Source organism: Anolis sagrei, chromosome 4, assembly GCF_037176765.1.
Source record: "Anolis sagrei isolate rAnoSag1 chromosome 4, rAnoSag1.mat, whole genome shotgun sequence".
Lineage (NCBI taxonomy): Eukaryota > Metazoa > Chordata > Lepidosauria > Squamata > Dactyloidae > Anolis > Anolis sagrei.
Genome location: NC_090024.1, coordinates 159,019,320 through 159,039,258, shown reverse-complemented (window position 1 = coordinate 159,039,258; position 19,939 = coordinate 159,019,320). Strand labels below are relative to the sequence as shown.

The 19,939-nt window shown below is 39.9% G+C and overlaps 1 long non-coding RNA gene across 1 annotated transcript; it reads left to right on the top strand.

Moving 5' to 3' along the window:
* Positions 1–777: 777 nt before the first annotated feature.
* LOC137096969 (uncharacterized) lies at positions 778–5,138 on the top strand. Its single transcript, XR_010909855.1, has 2 exons — positions 778–1,379; positions 3,924–5,138. It is a non-coding gene; the product is annotated as an uncharacterized lncRNA (long non-coding RNA).
* The last annotated feature ends 14,801 nt before the right edge of the window (positions 5,139–19,939 follow it).

The window sequence follows — 19,939 nt, the reverse complement described above, 5'->3', positions numbered from 1 at the left end:
TATGTGGTCTAGGGATATTGGTATTCCAATCTTTTCTGGCTAAACATTCCCAGAATGATAGGAATTGTTTTTTGGCCTTTGGGGTTTTAGCATGTGGTTTCAGAGGGGTTGATACAAAGATATATCTCAGAAGGTAGTCTTAGGCTAGGTCTTTATTGGCACTTTAAGCCAGAGAGGGGCCAAATCAGCTCAGTGGTCATTATTTATTATTTATTTATTTAAAAGTTTTATATACCGACCTTCTCACCTCTCTTGAGGGACTCAGACCGGTTTCCAACCATAATATACATACAGTCAATAAAACATCATACTTCATATTGCAATAAAACATTAAAACATTTAAACAGCAAAACAGCAATTACATTCAATAAATACAGGGTTAGTCAAAATGCATAGGCCAAACATACATACAATTGTATGTATGTTTGGCCTATGTATTTTGACTAACCCTGTACAATGGTCAGTCGTCCCACTAAATTTGATGTTCATCATCCTCCATCCATATCTCAGGGTATTGGCTCACTCATCGAATGCCTGTCTCCATAACCACGTCTTCACCTGCTTCCTGAATGTCAGGATAGAAGGGGCGGTTCTGATCTCCGGTGGGAGAGAGTTCTAGAGTCGAGGGGCCACCACCGAGAAGGCCCTGTCCCTCGTCCCCACCAGACGCGCTTGTGAGGCCGGTGGGACCGAGAGCAGGGCCTCTCCAGACGACCTTAATAATCTTGATGGTTCATAGGGAAGAATACGTTCGGAGAGGTAAACAGGGCCTGAAGGAGTGATGTGAAGGAGTGATGACATTATTATGTCCCTTATGCAAGAGGGACACCATTGTGTCCCCAGTACAGAGGTACAAAAATGGCTATGTACCACAGAGGGATTGGCAGGCCATACCTCCGAGTGGACATGGTGGATTTCAGTCCTCTGACACTAATGCTTCACACCATTTTGGCCAAGTATACAGGACATCATGACATAGGACTAAAGACAGGCCATACTCCCCAGATACATACACTGTTCCTACCCCACTGACCATATATGACATTACCCTTGAAGACAGGAAGGATGACATCGCCTGTAGCTGACCTCACCTGTAGATTACCTCACCCTCAAGAGTCTAACCAATCGCTTGGCAGTTATGTAATCCCCCACTGTTGCTATACAGACTTTGCTGAAGAGCACCAAAACATATATAAGCTGTGCTTAGACAACAATAAAAGGTCATCATCATTCACCTCTACACCCTGCCTCCCGCCTGGTCATTATCTCGTTTCAACATCTGGTGACCCCGACGTGATAAGATCCAGGCATCCCATGCTTACCGCTGGAATAGCTACAAGGTGCGCACCCTTCAGTGAGTTTTCTCACTCCCACAAATCGTAAGTTATGGGATTAAGTATGTCAGTTTCGCAGCTGCGGCATGCACAAGAACTGTACAGGTTATTAAGACAGGCAGGGTATTTTGAAGTAAATCAGGGCCAGGTAGAAGATTTACTTAGAGAAATCAGGTATCATTGTTTATGGTACCCAGAAGGAGGTTCATTGATCCCATCAGATTGGATCAAAATTGGTTAAACCTTTCATGAAAAACCCCAGGGGACAATTCAACAATTATTGCTGTGGAAGCAATGTTGTGAAACAATCACTCTCTTGGGAGTGACAGATAATTGCCCACCCGTGGCTCCGGTCGCGAATCAACCTCTCCCAACTCAGATCATAAATCCTCTTTTTACCCCGCTCGAGATGGGATATTCACAGCCAGCCTCCCCTTCTCTTTGTGTGAATTCACAGCTAGCCCTCCCTATTCTGCCTTCATGTGTCTTTGCTTTTGAATCATCCCCCGCCGATCCAAATCTCCCCTCTACTTCTCTTAAAAATAAACAGCCAAGTCTTGAGAAGTTGTTACAGCCCCAGCCACTGAGAGACATGATTCCTCAGACCATTCAGAATGCTGGGGGCCGAGAAAACATGACCGCAACCCTTCTTGACATGGCAGGATTCGAGGAAGCTATATCCTCGACTGAGCACATTCAAAACACAACAGCCGTGATTCCAGATCTAATTTATGGCTCTGACACATTCACTAAAACAGCTGGCCAACCAGAGCTCCCAAGAATGACATTTGATCCTGCTTTCCCATACATTCAGTGGGTTCCCGAAATCCAAACATTTGAACAATCCATTGATCATCAAACAATCATCAATATCATAATTCACCTCCCAGATTTTGAGTCTGAAAAGACACATGCTTCTGAAGGGGGAGTTACATAAATAAACAGTGCCTATACTACGTCTGGATAGACCTCCGTCAGGTCGCAAATTCCTCACTCTTCTTAATATATCATTGATAAGACAGTTTAACAACCCCTCTCTCCAAAAGACAACATTAAAGCATTTCCATTCAGCAAAACATAAAGCTCCCGTATATACTGTCATTAAATAAACATTTGTTACAGAATGGTTTTCAAAATGAACTTCTGTTCAATCAGAAGTTCCAGAATTAATACATACACAATATACAGTTAAGGATCAATAGAAAATCCTCATTCTTTTTAAAGAGTGTTTTGATAAAAAAGCTTTCTAAGTTTTATCCTTGATAAAGATAATTCTTTATGTTATACTAACCCCCTACTTAGAGATTGTTTGAGATTGTTTTCATTATTGTTGCTATTTCATAGCTATAATTTTTGCTCATTGTTATTATTGTTTCATAATTATGATTTTGCTACCATTATTTTAAATTGTGATAAAAATGTCTTACATACAAAACAGACTTTCATTTGCTTGATCAAGTGTGATACACATACCCATATACAACAATTTAAATACTGATAGAGTTGGTGTTGATTTCATAATCAAGAGTTGTGATTCTTAAAATCTATAGTTCACAACTAAAACACATTCTAAACTCCACCAACAATAACATTAAACCAGGCTTGACACACAAAGCTTCTTGTCCCTTTCGTTTCAAAGGGTTAATTATATATAAAACTCACATTCAATTCATACAATCTTAAATTTTAATCACACCTAAACAATTACATGCTTGGTTTCCATGCCTTTCATCTGATGCTTACAGATGAATCACCTTCATAAAAACACACTTCTTACAAAATATTAGTTGACAACACATGCCCTATCAAACACAACACACTACCTATCAACATTTTAAAAGTCTGATCTCAGCTTTCACTAGATTTAAACATTCTGTCATTAAATAAAATCAACACTCACTTCTTACAGACAGACACACACCTCTATTCGTTACCCACATTTAAAAATTAACAAAACGATACTCAAAACCAGACATTTATTGCTTTATTCATACATCATATCTACCTTACAGACACTAAAATCCATCAGAGTCTCTCCCTTTTCCAAGCTGACACGCGCTGCCCAGGAAGGGGGGCAATACATTCCACAGGAGACAGCTAAGCCGACACGGCCAGGCTCTAAGCTCTGATTTCATACACACACCGCCTCCTCTTTTCCTGTTTATTTTAAAATGACTTTTCAATTTATGCTTAGTTAATCTGTTTTTATGCTTTTAATTTGTCTCTTTTATATGATATTATTAGATGTTTTTAAATATGCTTTCATTCTGCTTTCATGCCTAATACTTAAAAACTACCACCAAACCCTCTTATTACAGCGCTACGCTTACAACGTTCTACTCTTCCTACACATCTTTAACATTCCATACGATGGCCACACAAAACAAAATTGCTAAGCGTTCAAATCATACCTCTATAAAACCATCTGCTTCTTCTCACATACAAAGGAAAGGGGAGTCACCCCTTGGCCTCTTTCCTGCTCGTTTTTGGGTTTCGCTTTCCAAAGGCTTTCCCAATGGCCTTCCTATACGTGTTATTTACCATTAATCATTTGAATTTAATTTTATCTGATTCTTCTCTCGTTACCAGGATCCAGAAGCATTTCCCTCTCCCTACCCCCTTCTACTCCCTTTGATGCAGGTTGCCAGATCCGGAGTGAGAAGGCCCAGCCCCCCTCATCGCCTAGAGTCAAGGAGTTGGAGGAGACCTCATGGGCCATCCAGTCCAACCCCCTGCCAAGAACAAAGAGTTCCTGCTTCAACTGTCATAAACCTATGAACTTTAACAAACATGATTTGCTTTTTGACAACATTGTTTAAACACACATTCTCTGTCATTGACTTCTTAAATCAAGCGCTTTGGATTCCTGTTCACTACATTTGTCTCTAAAAAGATGACGTGACACCAAGGCCTTCAAAATTCCATTCACCTTCCAGTCTATTCTATGTGTTGTTTCAAATCTCACAAATAATTTCAACAAAATACTTATGCATGTTGTTTTTAAATGACTTAGCTTAACATTTTAAGCAACACTGTACCTGCTTGATAATACTTTTATTATCCAATTTGTTTACTCTACACAACTATTGATGGCTATATAATAATCTGCTACTGCTATATATATCCCATTGTTATAAGCTTCTTGCTAGCCTCACGCTCTGCTGACCTTTCCCCTCCACCTCAAAGTGATATCCTAATACATGACCTGACTTCCTGTCGACTACAAAAAACAGTTCCCTGTGACAGCTTTACCAGTCACAGCCCCTATAAGCCCCTCCTAAACATGATGTCCTTTATACGTACAAATTGTTAAAAAAAAAAACAAAAAAGGGGGAGATGAAGGAGTGATGTGAAGGAGTGATGACATTATTATGTCCCTTATGCAAGAGGGACACCATTGTGTCCCCAGTACAGAGGTACAAAAATGGCTATGTACCACAGAGGGATTGGCAGGCCATACCTCCGAGTGGACATGGTGGATTTCAGTCCTCTGACACTAATGCTTCACACCATTTTGGCCAAGTATACAGGACATCATGACATAGGACTAAAGACAGGCCATACTCCCCAGATACATACACTGTTCCTACCCCACTGACCATATATGACATTACCCTTGAAGACAGGAAGGATGACATCGCCTGTAGCTGACCTCACCTGTAGATTACCTCACCCTCAAGAGTCTAACCAATCGCTTGGCAGTTATGTAATCCCCCACTGTTGCTATACAGACTTTGCTGAAGAGCACCAAAACATATATAAGCTGTGCTTAGACAACAATAAAAGGTCATCATCATTCACCTCTACACCCTGCCTCCCGCCTGGTCATTATCTCGTTTCAACAAGGGCCAGAGTCGTTTAGGGCTTTATAGGTTAACACCAGCACATTACATGATGCACACAGCTGATTTAGCATAATATGTGCTAAGGCTACTTAGCCTTGTCTTGAACTCCTTTAAGAGAAGCCACTGGATACTCCAATGCTTTCCCAAAATGCCTAGTGACAAAAATACCCACCATTATCAAGGCCAGTGAGCATTGCAAAGGAAGATTGAAAGGGGTAAGATAATGGTCATGGGTGTGTGACACCAAATGGGTCTGGCACAATTTACTCATATAGCTACCATCCAGCTGCCAGAGCAATTTGAGGACATGGCCCTTGACACAGCTCCCAAGCAGTGTCAGGGGCAGGCAGTGTGACCCCAGGCACTCTAGATCAGCATCATTGTTTCTGCCCTGTCATGTGGACCCATGGAAGCTTATTATACAAACTTCTTTATTTCAGTTAGCCTCTAAAGTGCAATTTTCCAGGTGCAATTGAAGTCCCTAACTAGGAGACACTAGTGAGGCATTATGAGAATTGCAACCCAGTTTCTATAAGTCTATACATTTCCTATTCATGGAGAACATGCCTCCCATTAATGCCATTTTAAGGCAATGCACCTCTGTAAGAGTGTGAGGTGAGGAATGAGGGGGGAACCACACTTAATAACAAGAAAACATACTTCCTTACTCTAATGGAGATATAGGCAAGCCATGTTGATGACATTCAGGTGAGTGATTGTGAGGGAGGTGTGTGTGAAGGGTGGGTTTGAGGAAGATTGAAAAAGGAGAGGGAAAAGGGGGAAGAGGACAAGAAAGGACGGGAAGAGATGCCTTTAAATCTTTCTGTGAGGAAGATGGGATAAAATAACTCTTTGTAAGTATATTGACAAGCCTGCTTGTTTTGTTTATGGACTATTTAACTGTGTTTTATTGACCCACATAGCAAAAGGGCTACTTTTACCATGGAAGCTAAAATGTTTGCCATTCTTCTTTCAGAGAAAGAGGAGCAACCTATAACATATTCTAAGAATCTGAAACAGTTAATGCTGCTCATTGCCATTCCTTGCATTTTTCAGTTTTATCTCCTTTTGTGCAAAGCAAACCATTGCCATCTGTGTGCTCAGTTATTTCTTTCTAGACATAAGAACACTACTGATATATATCAGACCTGTGCCATGTGTTTTGATATTCATACTTTATGAATTTTACAGCATTAGTCACAATCCCATCCTATGTTGTGCACACCAGGCAGAAAGGGAACAGTATGAAATGCAGCAATGAAGAGGTCCTATTTTCATTAGGAATATTTATACCATTTATCCTGCAGGTATAATATCATGCTATTATTTATTATCCCGAGAAGAGCACCCACTTTTCATCTGCTAGGCCAGTAGTGGTTATCTACTGTCAGTGCAAAGTAACAGCTATTTGATTCATTTTCTTTCATCCTGGCATAGCACTGGATCAAGAGGGTTTACACACGTCCCTTGATCACCCAGATGGTAAAGAATTCACCATTTCAGTAGGTCATAATTTTACAAATGCAAACTTGGTGAAAAAACTGGTACATTACATGAAGCATACTCTTTCATTTAAGATTTTTGTAAACACTTTTAGTTAGTTTTATCATCAGCGCTAATAAGACATTTGTCCTTAGAGACTATTTTTCTTACGATTCCAGATGGCTTTCAAAATTCTCAGAGGTTTGCTGTTGTGATAAATGACAGATGTGAGAGCTATCATTTGGGGGTTTTTTTAGGTCCAATAACATTAGTCATGGTAAAACCCTAGTAAATGAAATTGTGGCTTATCACAAGACAGTGGTAAAGGATTGCAAAGTCATTTCTTTGCTAAAATGAGGTACCCCAAAAGAGAGTAAAAGTAGTGTAGTTTTCCTTTCCTATAATTCACTTTGATTCTAAACTTTCTTCAAAATGTCTATTAGAATTTTGCAACATCATGTGTCATGGAGATAATAATTAAAACATGTTTGTTCAAAGAGGGGGAAACCCTCCTATTATTTCATCATGTGAGACCACAATCATATGACCACTTCCCTTAGAATAAGTCTCTCTGAACTCAATTGGACTTTCTTTAGGACAGATGTGCAAAAAACTGCATTATAATACTTATTTAAAACATTTTAAAGAAACAATAAAATGGGTGATATTGTAATTTAGGGTAGTAAACAGAAATTTGGCCTTTTAAAGAAATAAAAGTTTGCATCACCTTAGCAGCTAAGTAACTAGCTAATAGTGTTCATAACTCTTTTGGTAATAATACCATAACATCCCTGCCTTGTAGGTCTGGTTTTACGTTCATCTATCTATACACATAATTAAAGTAAAAAAAAAATGTGTATGTGGCTATAGTTCCAAGTGCTGAGACGCCTCCAAAGGCACTCTTTCAACTGACATTGCAGGTTATACCATGAGCCATGAACATGTAGCCCAAACCCTGCCAATGTCCTCCCCACCACCCAAGGAATGCTTTCATTCAGGGAGAATTTCATCCTAGATTTGACATATTTCTGCCACCACAGGCAGGCATCCCAGGGTCCCTTGTGTGGAATTTGCATGACCCCACCCACTGCCTCCCCTTAGCCCTTTCCTATGGCACATAGCAAACACAGAGGAATTGATCAGCAACTGAACAGACTGGAGGGGTTTGAGGGACTGAGACCAACTGTAAATACTGGCAGGATTTGGCGTTGACTGCCCTTGGCATATGGGAGTTGTAGTTCACTTTATCCAGTGAGCACTGAACCCAGCTGATGATAGATCTGGACCAAATTTGGCACACATGCAGCATGGCCAACTGTGCATACAGGCCTGGTTTGGGGAGGATTGACCCCCGATTCTGGGAACTGTAGTTCACTCACATCATATTTTCCAAATGGAGCATTCATAAAAAATGAAATCAAAGACTGGCTTTTCCCTAAAAAATAGTGTTACTAATTAACCTGGGCACTGCTGGGTACCCAAGCTAGTTCTGTAATAAAACTGACATAACCTGGCTGAGTTGATTTAGGCTCAAGGAAGAAATGGCACAGGAATCTATGCATGCGGCCAGGAAATAACCTGGATCGTGGGCTTAAACCATGAATTCACAGTCTCCATTCTAGTCCAAAGAAGTTCTCCAATTATTCCATTTTCTCATCGATCAGAAGGAAGTCAGAGAAGAACAAGTCAGGAACTAGGGATCTTTGCAACTGAGCTGCAGGAGTCAAGAATCGTTGCATAAAATGAAGGAAAAAAAATCAATTTTATGATCGGCCCTCTGTATTTGCAGGGATTTAGGGTCCAGTACTCCCATGAATGTGAAAAAAATCCCATGAGTATGCTTTCCCCTATACACTGCTGCTTCCCAAGATTGCGCAAATGGGTCTTAATTAGTCTGATCTTTTTTATTCAGAATTTATTAGCTTGATCTTTTTTATTCAGAATTTAAGTGGTTGGCCAGCTTACCCCACAGTTGTCTTGCTTATCACCCTGTGAAAGAAAGCTGGGAAAAGAAAACCTTTTTGTCTGCCTTATGTGCAGACGAAAAGGTTTTCTATGTAAGCAGCTGAGTGAACTTGCAATAAAGGGAGATGGCAAACATTTGTACAGGGTAACAGTTCCAAAAACAATGCTGGCCAACTTAGGAGGGGATCTCCATTGAAAACTTTACACTCAAAGTCTCTAAACAAATTGGAGCAAACAGTACCAATTCTGCATTGAATGTAACTACATGCATGAGTGGTTAATGGACAGAGGTAATGGAACATAACTGAGTACATGAATTTATCATGCATATATCACAAAAATGCAGCATAAAAGAAATATGAAGATTAGCAGATACACACATTTTGGCAGATAAAATGTTAACCTGCTTGTCAGTGGCTGGACTTTGAGATTAGATCTATGTAAGCCGCTGCCTTCCTGGAAAAGCTATTTATAAACAAAATGAATAGAAGAGAAAATATAACATGTTCAGTACACTGACACCCCATTTAGCCTTGGCTAGAGTGTCAAACGCCAGCATAATAAAGTTGTTCACAACATCTAGTTTTTGTTGCGTTTCTTTGCTGAAAGGATATAAGCTGTGCTGATCTTATTTAGTCACTCACTTTAGGAGACTTCACCTAATCCACCTTGTAGAAAATAATTTAGCCACTGTAAAGTCACACTCACGCAATTTTCTTGTGAAATCTCCCCCTCCCTCCCTCCTTTTTCTCTTAAAAATAATGTATTCGTGTTGTAGTAGTTACTTTCTATCATGGTAGTTTCAACGTAGGGTGACCCATGAATGAAAGATCTTCAAGTTATTAATAACTCTGTTGAGATCTTGCATAATGAAGACCAAAGTTTCCTTGACTGAGTCTATCCAGCTGTAATAAGGTCTTCCTACTGGCTTCCATCTTACAAGCATTATTACCTTTTCTAATGAAACATGTCTCATGATACATCCAAAGTTCAATGGCCTCAATTTATCCATTTTGGCTTCTAGGATGAGTTTTCAGGCTAGATTTGCCCTATTTGTCTTTTTTGTAATCTGTACTGTTCACAAAACTTTCATCTAGCATCATAGTTCAGATTAATTGAGTTCTACTTCTAATGCAGCAATAATTCCTAAGTGTAGAAAATAGGTTCCTTATCCTGTATGTGAAGACAAGTTGCATAAAGGAACTCTGATGCTCCAAACCAGCGAAAGTTGTTGGGATCCTATGATGTAGGCCCAATTTTGCATGCAGAAGTGGGAGCCTCTATGGTGTCTTAGAAATGCTATTGTTTTCCCATTTCTCACTTGATGCCTAGACCTATTTGAGATTGCTTAAAACTGACTTGTTATCCCTTAGCACTTTTTAACTGCTATATTGCATTCTAAATCAGAACACAGTTCCTGGATGGAGTCTGCCAGATCCCATTAGATAATGCACAGCTATTTCTGTCAAAGTTTCATGCTGGAAGCATCCTACAATGGAACCCTGAGAACACAGGAGGCTTCCCATGCTCTCATTTGATTGAGCGTGGGGAGATGCCAGGTAATGATGCTTCCCCTCATAGGATGGGAAAGGGGGCAATGCGAGGTGTGGGGTGACAGATTCCTACACTGCCCACAGGATTTGTTCCCCTGCCCAATGAATGCCCCTGCTGTTCCCTGGCTTCTGGACCTCAATGTGATGAGATCCCTAGTGGTAGCAAGTACAGAACATAAAGGTGATCCTCATTAATAAATATAAATCAAAAGAGTGTAGTTTTGTGCATACAACATGAGACATAAAGAATGTCAGAATAGTTGGAATTGATTTCTTTTGCTAATGGAGGCCAAGGTTAAACTTCAGGATTGTATGCTAATGGGGTGATAGAACACAAAGTCTATCCAACCTTCCACGGGGCCACTTTCTGTCCTGTTACCATGTTTTTCTCTGAGTTAACCAATCAAAACCCAAAGAGTCACAGCAGTAAAATACCCAGATGTTCTTTGATAACCAGGTGTAAAGCATGCAGTTTTGCCTTTTCCCCAAATACATTTGCAGGTATCATTTCACTTGTGGAGACCAGGCAGCTGACTTCCATGTCAGTGGAACCAGGTTTGAGCCTGAACTTTGAAGAATGTGGAGCCCCCATTGGTGCAGTGGGTTACACCACAGAACTGCTGAACTTGATGACTGAAAAGTCGCTGGTTTGAATCTAGAGAGTGGGGTGAGTTCCTGCTGTTAGCCCCAGCTTATGCCAACCAAGCAGTTTGAAAACATGCAAATGTGAGTAGATTAATAGGTACCGCTCCGGCAGGAAGGTAACGGTGCACCATGCAGTCATGCTGGCCACATGACCTTGGAGGTGTCTATGGACAACGCCAGCTCTTCAGCTTAGAAATGGAGATGAGCACCAACTCCCAGAGCTGGACATGACTGGACTTAATGTCAGGGGAAAACCTTTACCTTTTACCATTGAAGAATGTATCCAAACAGATTCAGCACCTCTCATAGCTACCCCTGCATTGTAGCAGCCAAAATTCAACCAGAAGGCAGGAAATGCAGCTGTACCTAGAGCTCATAGAAATAAATTCTCAGGCTGTGGGCTATGTGTTGTATCCTCTTATCCCAATAGGAGAATTGATGGTTGCTTTATCTTCCACTGTCTTAAATAATTTCTCTCCCACTATGGTTTGTTGCTGTTGTTGTTCATTCAATCATTTCCGACTCTTTGTGACCTCATGGACCAGTCCATGGCAGAGCTCCCTGTCAGCCGTCACCACCTACAGCTCCTTCAAGGTCAATCCAGTCACTTCAAGGATGCCATCCATCCATCTTGCCCTTGGTTGACCCCACTTCCTTTTTCCTTCCATTTCCCCCAGCATCATTGTCTTCTCTAAGCTTTCCTGTCTTCTCATGATGTGGCCAAAGTACATCACCTTGGTCTCTACTATCCTTCCTTCCAATGAGCAGTCGGGCTTTATTTCCTGAAGTATGGACTATGGTTAGTGATTTCTTTTTAAAAAATGCATCTATGGGCAGAAAAGCAGGGCAAAAATTAAAAATAAAGCAGTAAACTGCTTCCTTAGTTGCTATCTGGCAACTATTTGCTCAGCCATGCCCATTTAAACTTGTTTGAGATTGTCCCATTTTAGTATTTTTTTTCTCACTGGCAATGCAAGCCATATTGTACTTATCATTTGAGGAAATCCATGTGAAGCTGTGAAAAAAAATATTGCACCTAACATACAACTATGGTGATGTATACAAAAGATTAAATGACATTCATTATAGTGCTACCTTCTGTTCATTCAAGTGCCTTTTCAAGGAAAGTCCTTTTGACTTGCAATGAGAAGGATGGAAGAAGATCATGAAAGAATGGGGCATTCATTGCATTGTTTCTCACTGGCTATGAGAAATATGGGACAATGTTGTAACACTTTTATATTACACCCTATTTTTACACATATTGAGTTAGAAATTGAAGAGCTTCTTCAAAGATATATCTTTCTTTGTTACTTATTACCCATATTGTTAATTCCACAGATCTGAAATTTCAAAAGAAATCTGTCCTTAGTAGAGTTATATTCCATTTTCACCCAAGATTGAATTAATTTTTCCCTGTAGTTTGATATATTACTAGTACATTTTACGTTTACAAGACTGTAAGGGAGGCCATAAGTTCAGTCACAGAATACATACACTTTCTTGCTAACTAAATTCATTTCCTAAAACTACATGTTGAATTTACTAAAATTATGTCTCAAGTCAAGGGATATACAAATACATCATTTAGAAAGACATGGACCTTTCTTATCCAGAACAACAGAGCAAAAAAAGCATATTTAAGTGAGTTGGAGGAGAGCAGATTTATGAATTATGGAAAATTGAGAGATGTATCAAATGACTGCAGTTTGAAGGGATATCTCCCCTGAAGCTAAGCAAAATTGAAAAGGCATCTACCAAATCTTAAAAGAACTTCCAGTGATATCACACAATCTACCCTTTTAATAGATTATTTGTATGCAATACTTCCAAGACAGCTGAGGGTATTACAGGCTACTGAGTCGGACACAATTGCCTTGTAGAGACAACATGAAAAAATTTGTCATAGTAGGAGAAACGTATGATCTTAAATTTCAACAAATTTTATATAAAGCTACCAACCCTTTCAAAGTAACTGACATATGGTTTAGGACCCCCCCCCCCCCTCCCCAGGGTATGCTACCTTTTTCAACAGTTTGGACCTTCTCAGTTATCCTTATCTCCAAAAGGAGAAGTTCATGCTTCCATCCTCGTGTTTGCAGACTAGACACTAGGTCCTATTGTTAGTTCTAACCTCCTTAAAGAAAAAAATATAGCTCTGTGCAAAAACTGAGCGTTGGGACTGGTCCCTTCCTACCATTAGGCAAAGTGAGCATAAGTATTAAATTTTAGCAGCAATGCAGGGGACGTGTTCTGGGGATATTTTCCTCCAATGTCAAAATAACCTGACTAGGGAGCTCATTAGATGACGCAAGAGCACTTCTAGCCAGGCTCCATTTCGAAAGAGGATAAGAAGTGACACACACCATGGATGTCTGGAGTAGTTTTAAGTTGTGAATTTTAATCTGGATTTTTATCAATTGATTTTAACTTGTATTTTAACTGTGTGCATCTTGTTGTAAGTCTTTTAATACTATTTTTCTCTCTCTTATTTTAATGATGTTGTGTTTGCAGAAAGAGGCTGGTAATAAATTCACTATTATATTTTAAGTGTACTTACAGGATTAGAACTGGTAGCGATTACCTAGATAATATATTGTCGAAGGCTTTCATGGCTGAAATCACTGGGTTGTTGTAGGTTTTTTGGGTTGTATGGCCATGTTCTAGAAGCATTCTCTCCTGCATCTATGGCAGGCATCCTCAGAGGTTGTGAGGTCTGTTGGAAACTAGGAAAATGGGGTTTATATGTCTGTGCCCAATTTTCCTAGTTTCCAACAGACCTCACAACCTCTGAGGATGCCTGCCATAGATGCAGGTGAAACATCAGGAGAGAATACTTCTAGAACATGGCCCTACAGCCCAAAAACCCTACAACAACCCTACCTAGATAATGTTACCCATGATTATTTCCAGTTTCAATAACAAAATAGAAGTAGTCCCATTGCCATTATACATGTATCTGAATGAAGGACAAAACCACTGCTATTGTATTAGTGTATTCTTTAGTTCAGTGTTTCTTAACCTTCCTAATAATGTGACCCCTTAATACACTTCCTCAAATTGTGGTGGCCCCCAACCATAAAATTAATTTCGTTGCTACTTCCATAACTGTAATTTTGCTTCTATTATGAATCATAATGTAAATATCTGATATACAGGATGTATTTTCATTCACTGGACCAAATTTGGCGCAAATACCTGATACGCCCAAACTTAAATACTGGTGGGGATTGATTTTGTCATTTGGGAGTTGCTGTTGCTGGGATTTATAGTTCACCAAAAATCAATGAGCATTCTGAACTCCACCAACAATGGATTTGAACCAATATTGGCACACAGATCTATGACCAACAGAAAATACTGGAAGGGTTTGGTGGGCATTGACCTTGAGTTTTGGAGTTGTAGTTCACCTACATCCAGAGAGCACTGTAGACTCAAACAGTGAGGGATCTGGACCAAACTTGGCATGAATACTCAACATGCCCAAATGTGAACACTGGTGGAGTGTGGGGAAAATAGACTTGACATTTGAGAGTTGTAGTTGCTGAGATTTATAGTTCACCTACAATCAAAGAGTATTCTGAACCCCACCAACAATTGAATTGGGCCAAACTTCCCACACAGAACCCCCATGACCAACAGAAGATACTGTTGTCTATTGGACTTTAGTGACCCCTCTGACACCCCCTTTGTGACCCCCTCAGGTGTCCCAACCCCCAATTTAAGAAACACTGCTTTAGTTACTTTTAAGATTACAGGGGCAAGGTTTGACTAAATGGTAGAGGATAAATATCTCATAGTTCAAGTACTGGCATTTGCTGCACCATGTGTTACTGACTCATTCTTCCATGTGACCATTGAACTGACAACATTAAACCCAAATCACACTAGATATGTTTATTATCTCTAGCAGAGTAGAGTGCAGCATAGCCAGTGTTATATGTGAGTTTTTGGGTTCCCTGACTGGGCCCCCTTCCACACAGCTGCATAAAATCCACATTGACTTGGATTATATAGCAGTTTGGATTCAGATAATCCAGTTCAAAGCAAATATTGTGGATTATCTGCCTTGATATTTTGGTTTATATGGCTGTGTGGAAGGACCCTGGGAGAAAAGTGGGGTACAAATAAATATTATAAGCAAAATATTTTGAGTTACACAAATCTAAGAAAGAGATGTGATAACAAGACAGAAGGATTGTACCACAGGGTTATCTGTGTTCTTAATTGCTTTATATACACTTGTTTATGCTTCCTCACTTCCATCAGTCCCTGAGCCCATGATATGGAAAGTTTGTTTTGTACCCTGCAGGTTGTCCCTTCCCTTTTGCATTCCTTTTAAACTCCTTATGTGCCCAGGGCTCTGATTTCCCCACTTAATACAATCATACCTTTCTCTGCAACTTTGAAACCATGAAATCTAAAATTGAGTTGAGCCCTCTGTCAAACTCGTAAATTAGCAAGGTGAATAAAAATAATAACCCTTCTCTGAAGGCAGAGAAACAGGCCTGTAAGGGCAAGCACCTGGAGCCCCCCATTAAGCAGTCTAAAGCCCAGCTGGAAGAGGTGGGTTGGATTGGAAAGATATAGAAAGGTGCCTATATGAATAACTGTGTTTAAAAGAAAATACCCTTTGGCACTGCAATCTGGGAGAGCTGAGTGCAAGTTCAACATACATAATGACTTCCTTATACTGTGTTTAAAGTTTTCATTTTTAAAGTCAAATAATCAGTTGACACTAATATTTTGATATAAATATGATCATTTGTTGCCAAGCGGAGTGAAAGGTAGAATGGTTGCCAATCATTACGACATTAAAGAGTTGGGAAAAGAAATAGAGAATTTTAGGTTGAATTTGCTCTGAAGAAGCCAGTAAAGCTGTGCTTCTGCTACAACAGCTCTTGGGAGATGGGCTCTAAGACAATATTTTAAAGTCTCATCGTACCAGTGATCTTCAGTTTAATGAGGACTTGTGACAGGAGTCATGTCTCTGACTGTTGCAGACTTGCTTGGAAAGGTCATATTATTGCTGTACCCTCATCAGCAGCTAAACATACTTCCACCTCACAGTGCAACTGCTGGTCATCAAGGTAGGTTTGGGGTGAGACATTTACAATCTTGGCAATAGTACCACTATCATGACTATATTGTCTTACACAGTACAAACCAGTTAGGAATCCATGGCTCTACATTTCTAATTCATAAATTCAGCATAGGAAAACATTCAACACTTTTATCTATAATGTGCTTTCCCCCCAGTTTGGGACTCAAAAGTGACTTAAAACAGTTAACAAAAACTTAGCTTCAAATTTACTTGGCACACATACCTGATATGCCCAAATTTGAATACTGGTGGGCAGGCCCGTAGCCAGGATTTTGATTCGGGGGGAGGGCTGAGTTTGATGGGGGGGGGGGGCTGAGTCTGAGTGAAAGAGGGTCTACCCTAGCAAATCTTTTGTATTGTTAAATGAATACCCCCATGCATATGGGATATATTGAGCATGGTGATCAGATCTTGATAAGAATAAACATAACAGCTTAAATAATGTACCAGTAAGGCCTTCTCGCAGACCACCATGCTACATGCCTGCTAGTGGGTTTTTTGGCGGAGGGTGGACTGGTTTTGACATTTGGGAATTATAACATGGAAATACTGAAAAGCCTGTTTAGAAACAAGGGCTATCCACTACATTTGATTCATAAGGCTAGCACCAAACTTTCCAGAGTCTCAAGAAATACTATATTGGAGGATAAGATCAAACCCAGGGATAACAGACCAGTATTGCCTCTCACCCTGACTAACTTGTCCACACACACAATAAAAACAGTGAAAAAATATTAGAATTTTGTGAGATATACTGGGTTGTGAGAGACCCCCCCCCCCCCCCCCACCATTGCCCATAGGAGAACACAAAACATCAGGGATATTTTGATGCATTTGGATATAGATCCCAAGCAAGTTATCACTAAACACAATCTGATAGGCAATTTTGCATGTCATCATTGCATGCCCATAGTTCATCAAAGTAAGTTCTTTCAGAACCAGCACACTAAATCTTAACACAAAACCAATCACTTTGCTACCTACTCCACTATTTATTTTATTTATTTATTGTATCAGGACCGAACCAAGGGTACAGTTGTGATGTATTTTAAAACACATTTTTTTAAAAAAACTTGGCATTATATTAAATGTTTTTTGATTAGTAGCTGGCAACTTGGAATGCCTCTGATGTTGCTATAAGGAGGTCATCCATTGTGCATGTGGCATGACTCAAACCACATTTTAATAGGTGGTCTGTGGTTTGCTCTTCTCCGCACTCGCATGTCGTGGACTCCACTTTGTGGCCCCATTTCTTAAGGTTGACTCTGCATTTCGTGATGCCAGAGCTCAGTCTGTTCAGTGCCTTCCAAGTCGCCCAGTCTTCTGTGTGCCCAGGAAGAAGTCTCTCATGGTTTGAGGTTCCAGGTTTTAACCTGCCACTTTTGGACTCTCGCTTGCTGAAATGTTCCTGCAAGTATCTCTGTAGATCTTAGAAAACAATTTCTTGATTTAACGTATTGGTGTGCTGCTTGATATCTGAACAGGGAGTAGGCCAGTGATGTCACTACCTTGGTCCTTTGATCCTTTCATTATTGGCTGCTATTTTCCGGTGGACGTCAGGCGGTGCAATACTGGCTAAGCAGTGCAATTTCTCTAGTGGTGTAGATGCAGACATCCTGTGATAATGCGGCATATCTCCTTAAGAGCCACATCCACCATTTCAGCATAGTGAGACATGTTTCACACTAGGCATGCATACTTAGCTGCAGTATAGCAAAACACAAGGGCAGATGTCTTCACTGTATCTGGTTGTGATCCCCCAGTTGTGCCCATCAGCTTTCATATGATATTATTTCTAGCGTGAAGTTTTTGCTTGATATTCAAGCAGTGCTTCTTATAGGTCATATATTACCCCTTCTGCTCCATTACATGTCCCTGCTCACTTGTATACATTGGCCAAATGAGCAGGGAAGTCAAATTCAGGATGATAGAATAAAAAAGAAAGATCAGGAAACATTCAACTGATTCTATCCTATATAAGCATTTTGTAGACTTGGACCATAATCCTGAATCATTTCGAGCACAGGTTTTAGACCATCCATCCAGGGAGACTGATTTTCAAACTAAGCTTTTACAACAGGAATCTTTCTGGATGTTTAGTCTACAAACTGAATATCCCAAAGGGTTAACAACACTAATTCATATGACTGTTTTTTTTATATCAGTGGAGGTGTTTCCTCAAATGTATTCAGAACTAGTAATGACATCACAACCACCTGACCAATGGGCTTGCTATATTAGCAATGGGTTGAGTTCTTTCAATTACATACTCACTACGGAATAAAACGGCTTTGCAGAGTATGCTGGTTAACAAGAACTTGTTATGAGTATTAGTATATCACTTTTGTTGTGTGTGTGTGTGTGTGATATATATATATATATATATATATATATATATATATATAATGCATATGTTCCATGTAACTACGTAGAACTACCTTCAGCCACGATGTATGTTCCCTTTAGGATCCACTTTTCAATAGCAGTTAATAGACCACTTGCCTCAAATATTGAGCTTTTTTGATGAGTAAGTAAGTAGTGTGTATATATATATATATATACACTCAATCTTGATGTTTCCAGTTGACAAACTGTATGCCAGTAATTTACTGCCACAGTTAGAGGATCGCAGCTTGACTGAGTCTGAATTAATGTTTTTATATGTGCATGTGTCTTATTTTATTGTATTTTATATTGCATTCACTTTTATGTTTGTTTTTCGGCACTTTGTGCCATCTCTAAGCCGCACCGAGTCCCTTCGGGGAGATGGTGGTGGGATATAAGAACAAAATAATAATAATAATAATAATAATAATAATAATAATAATAATAATAACATCCAGAGAGCATTGTGAACCCAAATAATGATGGATCTGGACCAAACTTTTCACACATACCTGATATGCCCAAATTTGAATACTGGTGGGGGGGGGGGGTTGGGGGGGGGGTGGCCTTGACACTTGGAAGTTGTAAGTATTGGTATTTATAGTTCACCTGCAATCAAAAGAGCATTCTGAACTCCACCAAAGATGGAATTGGACCAAACTTGGCACACAGAACCCCCATGACAAAAAATATATATACTGGAGGTCTTTGGAGGAAAGTCACCTTGATTTGGGTGAGTTGTAGTTTTACATCCAGAGAGCACTGTAAATCCAGCCACTGATGGATCTGGAACAAACTTGGCACGCATACTTGATATGACAAAATTTTATTATTGGAGGGGTTTGGGGGGAAATTGATCTTAATTTTTTGGAGTTGTAGTTCATCTACAACTAGAGAAACTGTGACCCCCACCTATGATGGACCTGGATCAAACTGAGCACACAGAACACCCATGACCAACTGAATTTGCTGGAGGGGTTTGCTGGAGGGGTTTGAGGGAACTGACTTACCATGGTGGGAGCAGCTGCAGAGCACACTGAACCCTACCAATGATGCATCAAGAGCAAACTTGCCCATCATGACAAATTTTAAGTACTGATGGAGTTTCCAGGGGTTAACTTGGCATGATGTGAATTGTAGCTCACCCACAGCCTTATGCATTTTGTAAAATAAAAAAAAGACTTTTCAAATAATCTGGGCAATGCTGGGTACCCAAGCTGGTAAGCTAAGAAAAACAGCATGTTATACAAGGCCCATATCTCCTCAAAGAAATCAGTCCTCCAAGGCCTCCCTCACCCCATAAAACCTTTATGGAAAGACAACAAGGTGGTTGCTAGACTAACCTCACTGGAAAGGGAGTTCCAGAAAGAGGGAGCAGCCACCAGGAAAACCCTCTTTAATATTGAGTGGGAAGGAGGCAGCCTGCAAGACATAGCTATATTCCATTGGCTACTGGGTGGGAGGGAAACAGCCATCAAGACACAGCTATATCATGTCTTATGTATTATATCTTTTTATTTTATGTAGATTGTAAGTTTGAAGAAAAATTAACATTTTTAAGCCACTCTGAGTGGCTTTGTGGCTGAATTCTCTAAATAAAACAAAACAAATAAATATTTCCACCAG